This window comes from Vulpes lagopus, chromosome 6 (assembly GCF_018345385.1).
Source record: "Vulpes lagopus strain Blue_001 chromosome 6, ASM1834538v1, whole genome shotgun sequence".
Lineage (NCBI taxonomy): Eukaryota > Metazoa > Chordata > Mammalia > Carnivora > Canidae > Vulpes > Vulpes lagopus.
Genome location: NC_054829.1, coordinates 106,383,926 through 106,393,777, shown reverse-complemented (window position 1 = coordinate 106,393,777; position 9,852 = coordinate 106,383,926).

The window sequence follows — 9,852 nt, the reverse complement described above, 5'->3', positions numbered from 1 at the left end:
TGTGAAAGGATTTCAATATCTAAAATGTAATTGGAAGGTATGAATGGAAGAATCTTGTGCATGAGCTCTCAGAAAAATAGAACTTAAGAACTGAGAGAGACTGATTTTCTGTAAGTGACTTATTTACAAAAGACCAACACTTACCTCCTGACCAATGAACATCCACGAAGAATCTCTCCCCATCCTCAACCCAATGAACTTATTGCTTGGACTCTAGCTGGATTTCTCCCTCTTTGCACTTCTTGCCCATAAATAAAACCAGCCCCAACTCCTGACAAACATGCCTTAGTTTGCTACACTATACATTGCAATTCCCCTGCTTTTCCCAAATAAATTCCATTTCTGGTCATTCAAGCTTGTCTCAGTTTACCTCTTTATTTAGGTTGACACCACTGTGCACCTGAAATGTGAATAGCCCAAACTGATTATGCCGTAAATGTAAAATAAACAAACATCAGATTTCAAGGACAATATGAACATGAAAAAAAAAAGAATGAAAAACTCTCAACCAAAAAATGTGCTCAAGTCCTGCCCCCAGGACCTGTAAAATGCGTTCATATTTGGAAATAGGGTCTTTGCAGATGTTATCAAGTTATGGTGAGGTATTACTAGGTGGGGTGGAGGGGACCTGAAATCTAATGACTAGTGTCTGTACAAGAAAAGAGAGTGAGATTTGGATACAGAGGCACAGAGCCCACACCAGTACTAAGGTCATGTGATGACAGAGGCAGAGACAGGAGGGGTGCGGCCACAATCCAGGGACCCCAAAGACTGCAGGAGCCACCAGTGGCTAGAGTGGGAAGGAAACCTTTCCTAGGACTTTCAAAGGGAAAGTGGACCTATCAACACCTTGACTTCTAGACAAGAACTGTGAAAGAATAAATTTCTATTGTTTAATTCTGGGTTAAACCACCCAATTTGTGGTAAATTGTCACAACAATCCCAAGAAAACTAATACAGATTAAAAGTGTGAGGACTCAACATGTAGTTGCCCACTGGCAACGATAGGGGGCCACATGGAAAGCAGGAGAAGAAACGAGTCCATCAACATTTTAAAGGAGCTTGGCAGCAGATTCTCCCCAGAACTTCCAGAAGGAAATGTGGCCCCGGGATCCCTGGGTGGCGCAGCGGTTTGGCGCCTGCCTTTGGCCCAGGGCGCGATCCTGGAGACCAGGGATCGAATCCCACATCGGGCTCCCGGTGTATGGAGCCTGCTTCTCCCTCTGCCTGTGTCTCTCTGCCTCTCTCTCTCTCTGTGTGACTATCATAAATAAATAAAAATTTAAAAAAAAAAAAAGAAAAAAAAGAAATGTGGCCCCACCAGCACTTTGGTTTCAGCCTTGTGAGATCCTAAGCAAGGAATCCAGCAGCACGATAAGTGCTATTTTAAACTGCTAAATTTGTGGTAATTTGTTGTGAAACACAGAAAACTAATACACCAGGAAACTGAAGAACATGAAAGAAGCAAGATATTCAATATAATCAGTAGGAATTATTTCAGTGTATGAATCATAAGAGATGAATCTGAAAGAGCCTTTCTTTTCCCAAACCTCTACAGCTCATGAGTCCAGTGACGGATGCAGATGAGCTGGAACCCATTCTAAGCTAAAGAGAAGAGGGTCAGTCATTTGTCACCTGGTCCAAGATATCCATTCAGACATGTACGTATACATATACACACACAAACACACACAGATTGGGAGAGAGGGAAATTAACTGTCTTTGGAGGGATGCCCAGATCGATAATGGGTAAGCCTCATGCAACTGCAATGCCAAAGCTGAAGCTTAGAATTTCAGACTGATGAATGGCTCACTGAATGCATATGCTATCAGTGACCCGAGTCAGTAACCCTGGGGACATTATCATCTGTCATCTTGGTTCATCTGAAATACATTTGCCAGAATTGGTTTTTCTGTTCAGTTCTGTTTACGGACATCACGAAAGAATCTCGTGGGAAATTTGAAGGGCAGAAGTGAAGCCATCAGCCCACATGTCACTGATCTACTGGCTCACTCAGTTGGCGTGAGGTCGCAGCGGACCTACAACGTCTCTGGCTTCCCCAGGCTCCTCCTCCGCTTCTCTGACTTCTGGGCCAGGTGTGTGTGTTTATACCGTGAGGAGGGGCCTAGCTTCTGCTCTGGATCTGACACGGGCTTCTGTCTGTGCTCATGGGCTCCAGCTCTTGCTCGTGGTTTCCTGCTTGATCTTGCTCTTTCTCCCCTTTACTGTCATCCTCTTCCTGACTGCCTGCCCTGTGGGCTTCAAAACTCCTGCATAAGTCGGGGAGGTGACAGCCTTGGAGGGATCGCACATTCCCACCACTGTGAAGGTCACATCATGCACACATACATATGTGCAAACAGATCCTAGAGTTTCTTTTTTTTCTTTTTTTTTTCTTTTTAAGGAATTTATTTATTTACTCATGAGAGACACACAGAGAGAGGCAGAGACGCAGGCAGAGGGAGAAGCAGGCTCCCTCTGGGGAGGCCCCGCCCCCCCCATGCAGGACTCCGGACCCTAGGATCTCCGGACCCTAGGATCAGGCCCTGAGCCTAAGGCAGACGCTCAACCACTGAACCACCCAGGTGCCCCATCCTAGAGTTTCTACGTCTCTGACTAAAACCTGACCAAAACACCAATCCACACAGTAAGATTTTATAGTGTTTTTTTTTAATGACCATAGAGGAAAAAAACTCTAAAATTCTGAAAATGAGGGAGCACAATTTAGGTTATCTGTTGCACAAGTTTTTTATTAAAACGTCAAGAAAACTGTTAACACACCGATATCTTTACATTTGGTTTCTCCATCTGGCTATATCCCTCTAAGACATTTTATCCAATAAAATTTTCCTGACACTGATAATACCGCAAGAAATTTTGTTGACGACTTCAAACAAATTGAGGTGTCTAAATATGCATATTTAGTCATGGCATGTAAAACACAATATTATAAGCAATAGCAATAGCAAAATGCCAGGAAATTTATGAAGAAATTTTTAATTGAATAGCTATAATGAACACTAATTTTGAATTGAGAAAAATAAACAGAAAGCTATCTTATCATAGAATGAGAACTAAAGGCATTTGTCTCTACAATACTGAACTATTCTTATAGATCGAAGAATTCATTAATTTTGTCCTCATTACCCCTATGAATCTTTACATTAATACTATTGTGAAATATTATTTTTTATATGGTAGGAGGCACATTCTATCTACATATTCGGTGTAAAATTAATAAAAATTAAATTTTGAATATATATCATCACACATTTAGCCAAACATTCTGGGTGTATCTGTGAGGTTTTTCTGGATGAGATTAACATTCTTCTTTTAAAGATTTTATTTATTTATTCATGACAGACACAGAGAGAGAGAGGCAGAGACACAGGCAGAGGGAGAAGCAGGCCCCATGCAGGGAGCCTGATGTGGGACTCAATCCCATGTCTCCAGGATCACGCCCTGGGCTGAAGGCTGGCGCTAAACCGCTGAACCACCCAGGGATCCCCGAGATTAACATTTGAATTAGTAGATTAAGTAAAGAAAATTGCCCTCCTTGGTGCAAGTGGGCCTCATCCAATCAGTTGAAGACTTGAATAGAACAGAAGGGTCAGTAAGTGGGAACTCCTGCTGCCTGACTGCTTTGTCCTGGAACAATGATCTTTTCCTGCCTTTGAACTACAACTGAAACACTGGATCTTCTTGGGTCTGGAGCCTGCTAGCTTTCAGAATAAAACTACACCATTAGCTCTTCTGGGTCTCTAGCTTGCTGACTACAAACCTTGGGACTTGTCAGCATCCATAATCATATGAACCAATTCCTTATAGTAAAGATAAATATATACATATTTACTATGTATATATATTTGTTTATCTGGAGAACCTAATACACGATGTATTTCATCTTCTAACTACTTTGGTAAACTAAAGTTCATTGTGACTGGCTAATAGCATGGGTTTGGGGATCAAGGAAGGTATGGATTGAACTAGAAAGCCTTCAAGCATACAAAAAATACATAAATAGTATTTGTTATGTAAGATTATTGTGACATTTAATGAGTAAAAAATTAATAAGATCTCAAAAATTTTATAATAATAATAATCAGGATAAAATATTCCAGGACACTTTTACTGCCTGCTTATGTAGTGACAACCAGAGCATTAAAGCTTTCCCTTAGTGTGCTTGCTACATCAGCCTCAACCTAAGGAATTCCTTCCTAAGTGAGACAACAATGGACAAAATCAGAGGTAACAGTACAACTCCAAACACATTTCAGTAACCTTCACCAAGCTAAATATGCAATGCTTTTTATCTGCATTATCTCAGATTTACTCCTCTGATATTAATAGACCTGAAGATCACTAAATATTTACGGAGAAGAACAGAAACTTTCCTCAAAAACAAAAACACCTTGGGCACCTGGGTGTCTCAGTGGTTGAGCATCTGCCTTGGCTCAGGGTGTGATCCTGAGATCCTGGGATTGAGTCCTATATCAGGCTCCCTATGGGAGCCTGTGTCTCTGCCTCTCTCCCCGTGAATCTCATGAATAAATAGATAAAAATCTTAAAAAATAAAAAACAAAAATGCTTTAAGATGAAGTTCAATTTGAAGACTTCTGACCCTGACTGAAGTATCTGAAGGAAGAAAAACAGAGCTTTTTCTGTGAATTTTCTAAAAGATCATCATGAATAGCATGTCTACAAAAGAAATTTTTCTTAAAATTTTGGTGAGAGTAAGTTTCTAATTATTTTATGTCCAGTGTATTTTCAAAGATTTTAAAATCCAGATTAATGTCAATGCTTATGTGTAATTAAGGATTTTGCAAATATATTTTCTTAATTTCAGTTATAGATTTTGTGACTGTTTTCCCAAAAAGTAGTTTTTTTCAGTCTAAAATGCCTGATTTTTATTCACCTTCTTCTAGCCTTGTCTTCTGTTGTTGACGTGCATGGATGCATTTAATATGTACAGAGTTAACAAATGAGATTGGCTTTTCTGCCAGTGTGAGCCAGTCTTGTCCCAAGCCCCCTCCAGACCCTACACTGGTGTTCAGTGTAGCTCTGAGTCTCAGCCTAACAAATCACTTGTGAATGGCTCAGTGTACCATTAGAAGTGCAGAGGAGAGGGAGGCCTGGAGTGTTAGTCTCATTACGAAGGTCTTGAGAGAAGCAGAGGCCCACAAATAGTCCCAGTAAGAGCCACAGGGGTCAGAATCAGGCAAGAGTCAACACATTTGCCCCATCCCCTTGAAGGATCAAGACTGCTCTTATTTCTTTTCCCCATTCTGACCCTAAAGGTAAAGTAGTTGGAGAGAATGACAGGGGAAGGAGATGCATATAAGATCATGTGTATATCACATATTATTATATGATGCATGTATCATGTATTTTTACATCATATATTTTTTCAATATGTATCATGTGTTCTTTTTTTTTTTAAGATTTTATTTATTTATTTAAGAGAGAGAGGGAGAGAGTAGGGACAGAGGGAGAAGAAGAAGCAGACCCCTGACCAGCCAGGGCTCTATCCTAGGACCCCGGGACCATGACCTGAGCTGAAGCTAGCTGCTCAACTGACTGAGTGACTCAGGTGCCCTTCATGTGTTCTTTTAATCGCACAAAGTACGTAGTTTAATTTAGGATTCACTCTTGGTGTTCAACATTCTATGGACCTTGATAAATGTGGAATATCCACCATTACGGTATCATACAGAGTAGTTTCACTGCCCTAGAAGCCCTCTGTGCTCCTTCTATTCATTCATCCTCCCCCTTAGCCCTGGTAACCCCTGAGCTTTTTTACTATCTCCATAGTTTTGCCTTTCTTGGAATGTCATAGAGTTGGAATCATACAATATGTACCTTCTCAGGTTGGCTTCTTCCACTTAGTAATATGCATTTTAGATTCCTCCATGTCTCTTCAGGGCTTGATAGCTCATTCTTTCTAGTGCTGACTAATATTTTGTTGTCTGGATATCCCACCATTTATTTATCCATTCACCTACTAAAGGTCATCTTGATTGCTTCCAAGTTTTTCAATTATGAATAAAGTTCCCATAAACACCTACCTGGTATTTGTACAAGTTTTCAACTTGTCTGGAGCACAATGTAACTTGCACAATTTAAAATAATATGAAGTAAGTTTCCTGTTAATATTCTTATACCATTAAATCTGATTTCAGAAATGAATTACTAGAATTAACCACGAAATGCCTATCTATGCGTAGAAAATAAACTCAGAAGCAGAACCAACCTAGCACTCCAGCACGGACAAAGGAGTCACACAAAGGAGTTAGGCTCTCCTCTGACTTCATGTCTCCACATGCATAAAGGGACAAAAGACTTGTTCACCTAGAGCCCAGAGCTCATTCTAGGCTACTCTCTGAGTTCCTAGAATCTTGGAATTCCCCTCAGAGGAAGAACGGCAGAAGCAAAAAGGGATTTTGTCAGCAGAATCAGCACCTTTTGATGAGCTTCTAAAAACACTTTCTTCCCATCACTTCTACTTACATCTTATTTGCCAGAACATTGTATCAGATTATACCTCTACCTGTAAGAGAGGCCTAGAAATATAGCTGAAGCATTGCCACAACCAAAACCAAGGACGACGGGGTTTTGTTGTACTTAAGGAAGAAAGGGAAATTTGATTTAGTAAGGCAAATAAAAGTTTCTGCCATGGATGGGATTATTTGGAGGAGGAACTGTAATCTTCTCCCAAGCCATCATTCCCAAGTATTTTGTTTTTGTAGCTGGTTAACCTCACAAGTTCAACAGCAATTCAATGGTCAGTTAGCAGGGAAGAATATCAGAGTATGTTGTCAGGAAATAATCAATGCTTCCAGGTATCTGTCCTTCAATACCTTGTGAATATGTCTACTCTTAATCTAGAAACATCTGAAATAATCCAGAATGGGCTAATTTTTTTTCAAAGATTTTATTTAATTATTTAATTATTTATTTATTTAAGAGAAAGAACGAATGAGTGAAAGAGAGCAGGAGGGAGAGGAGGGACAGACGGAAAGGGAGAGGTAGACTCCCCGCTGAGCAGGGAGCTCATTGTGGAGCTTGATTGTGGGACTCCAGGATCACAGATCATGATATGAGCTGAAGGCAGATGTTTAACCTACTGAGCCACCTAGCACCCCCTCACTCCGGAATAGACTATGAATTCAATCTTAAAATCACACCATATACAATTGTCTGTACTGATCTCATTGACATCCAAAATTAAGACTGACTGCCTTTGGTTCAAGATAGCAGATAACAAAAGAGAACAAGGAGTCATCAGGTGATGTGAGAACTCACGCATTTCTAGAGACCAGAAAGAAGACAAGCATAGCAGGGTCTGGCAGGGAGAAATGGGAGGGATTTCAAAAAGAAAGAACCCCTGAGTTCTCAGACTCTGAATATGCAAGTCTGAAGTAGAGTGGAGTGGGGGGAAGTGATCAAAAGCAAGGGTGTAAGGACAATTCTGACCATGGAAAAGATGCCCCAGTCAGTGACCCACAGCCTGCCCTTTCCATCTCGGGATATCTCTATCTCTACTCACATGAGCACCAGCATTTTACCTATAGGAAAAAAATTGAGGATATTTTTTAAAATATTGATACCAATTTCCTGGAGAAAAGTAGAGCTTCTAGTGTGAGAGGCAACCCACAGAACAAAGGCCTTTCCATTCTGGTATTTGGGCCTTCCTTGTCCCCTGTAGATTAAAGTCTACACCTGCAGAAAGTAAAGTCTGCCTAACCAAATATCCAGTCCATATACATAAGGGTCACTGGGAAACAACCTACACATACCACAGCAGATAAAACTCATGCTAGATCTTCAGAACAATCTGAATAAGCTTTGCTAAATTTTCCAACCGAATTCACCAGAAGGGCTGCACAGCATAAATCACATGAGAACACAAACTTGAAATGCCAATGCCGCTGTATGAAATCCTTGTACTTGGCCACCACCCTATAAATTTGAGATGAAGCTCCTCCTACTAACAAGTCTATTTTTGTTCCAAAAATAAATTATTGCCCCTTCCTACCTGCAGATCTCTCCTTCAATTTTCCACATAAAGCTTCCAAATAGGTAAGAAATGTTTCCCTTCCCCAAATGATTTTTTTTCTCTGGCCTTTTAGGAGGGCTCACACACAGGTGCTTGGCTTGAGTCTTATCCCTACTTCAGCAGCTTACACCAGCTTCTATATTTTTATTTACTGGGTCACATTGGAGTAGCACCAACTTTAGCACCTTTAAAGCTGGATTGTTCCCAACCCCGTGGCTTCATGTGTCCCCTGTTTACCAATGTCCACAAAACCAGTCTCACTGAGTATAGAAAACTTTATGGAAGTCTCCAGAACAAAATGCAAAACCTATGTTTATATCTCAACAACCATTTACCACTAACAGCATTCCTTAAGTCAAAGTACATATTACAGATTTATACTACAACCTAAACACATATAATTGTTGCCAGCCATAGGCTGTAGCAGAGACAGTATTATTGAGTGGAAGAATGTAGACTATGGAGAACAATAAAAGCATTCTACTTATTGATGAATCATATCACTTCCTCAGTTAAAGGCAGCTGAAGACCTAGAACCAAGGCAGGCCAAATGACCTACTTAGGCCCTTATTCCCTAAACACCTGACTCTTGAACTTTTCCTTTTTTTTTTTTTTTTTAATTTATTTATTTATGATAGTCACAGAGAGAGAGAGAGAGAGAGAGGCAGAGACATAGGCAGAGGGAGAAGCAGGCTCCATGCACCGGGAGCCCGACGTGGGACTCATCCCGGGTCTCCAGGATCGCGCCCTGGGCCAAAGGGAGGCGCCAAACCGCTGCGCCACCCAGGGATCCCGAACTTTTCCAACCCAAAAGGAAAAACTCATCCAACAAAAAGGATTGAAAAGATAGAGCAGAAGAGCTGAGGTTTCCCCACAATGGCCAGAGACTCATTCCTTCCTCTGAAGACCAGAGGAAGAGTCAGGGCCAGCTTACTTCATCAGCTGTTGGAAGAGAATGCCCACAGAACACCAGAGTCTACCAAAGAGATGATAGAAATCAAAGTAGTGGGTACCTGGCAATAGAAAACTTTCAGGTCATGGAAATGTATGTGTTTTGATCTCGGTCATGACCACAAAAAATTTTCCAAGCTGTTCACTTAAGATTTGTACATTTCATTGCATATAAATTATACTTCAAGAAAAAAAGAAAGGAAAAAAAGAATTCACCAAAAGAGAGAGAGAGTCAAAGTTGTTGCCAATAAGAACACCCCCAGGGGAATCTGAGTGGTTCAGTTGGTTAAGCGTCCAACTCTTTTTTTTTTTTTTTTAAGATTTATTTATTTATTCATGAGATACAGAAAGAGAGAGGCAAAGACATAGGCACAGGCAGAAGCAGGCTCCCTGTAGGGAGCCCCATGTGGGATGCTCAATTGCTGAGCCCCTCAGGTGTCTGTAGTGTCAACTCTTGATTTCAGTTCAGGTCACAACCTCAGGTTGGTAAGATCGAGCCCCACATCACACTCCATGCTCCCCGAGGAGTCAGCTTGAGATTCTCTCTCCCTCTCCCTCTGCCCCTCCCCACTCCTCTCTCTCTTTCTCTCTCAAATAAATATACCCTTTTAAAGAAAGAAAGAGCCTCAGACTTTCTCTAAGTCTCCAGATTTCTAGAAGCCATAGATTCCAAAGACAAAATTACGCGGCAGCCAAATAGAGGAAGACAAGGATCCCAGGGCAGACTTGTTTCCATCTCCCTTCAATCTCATAGAAAAGCAAAAGTATTAAGGCATTGCCATACCCCCAGCCCCAATATATTTTTCCAGTTTCCCCCTTACTTTCTCACACACAAACCACTACC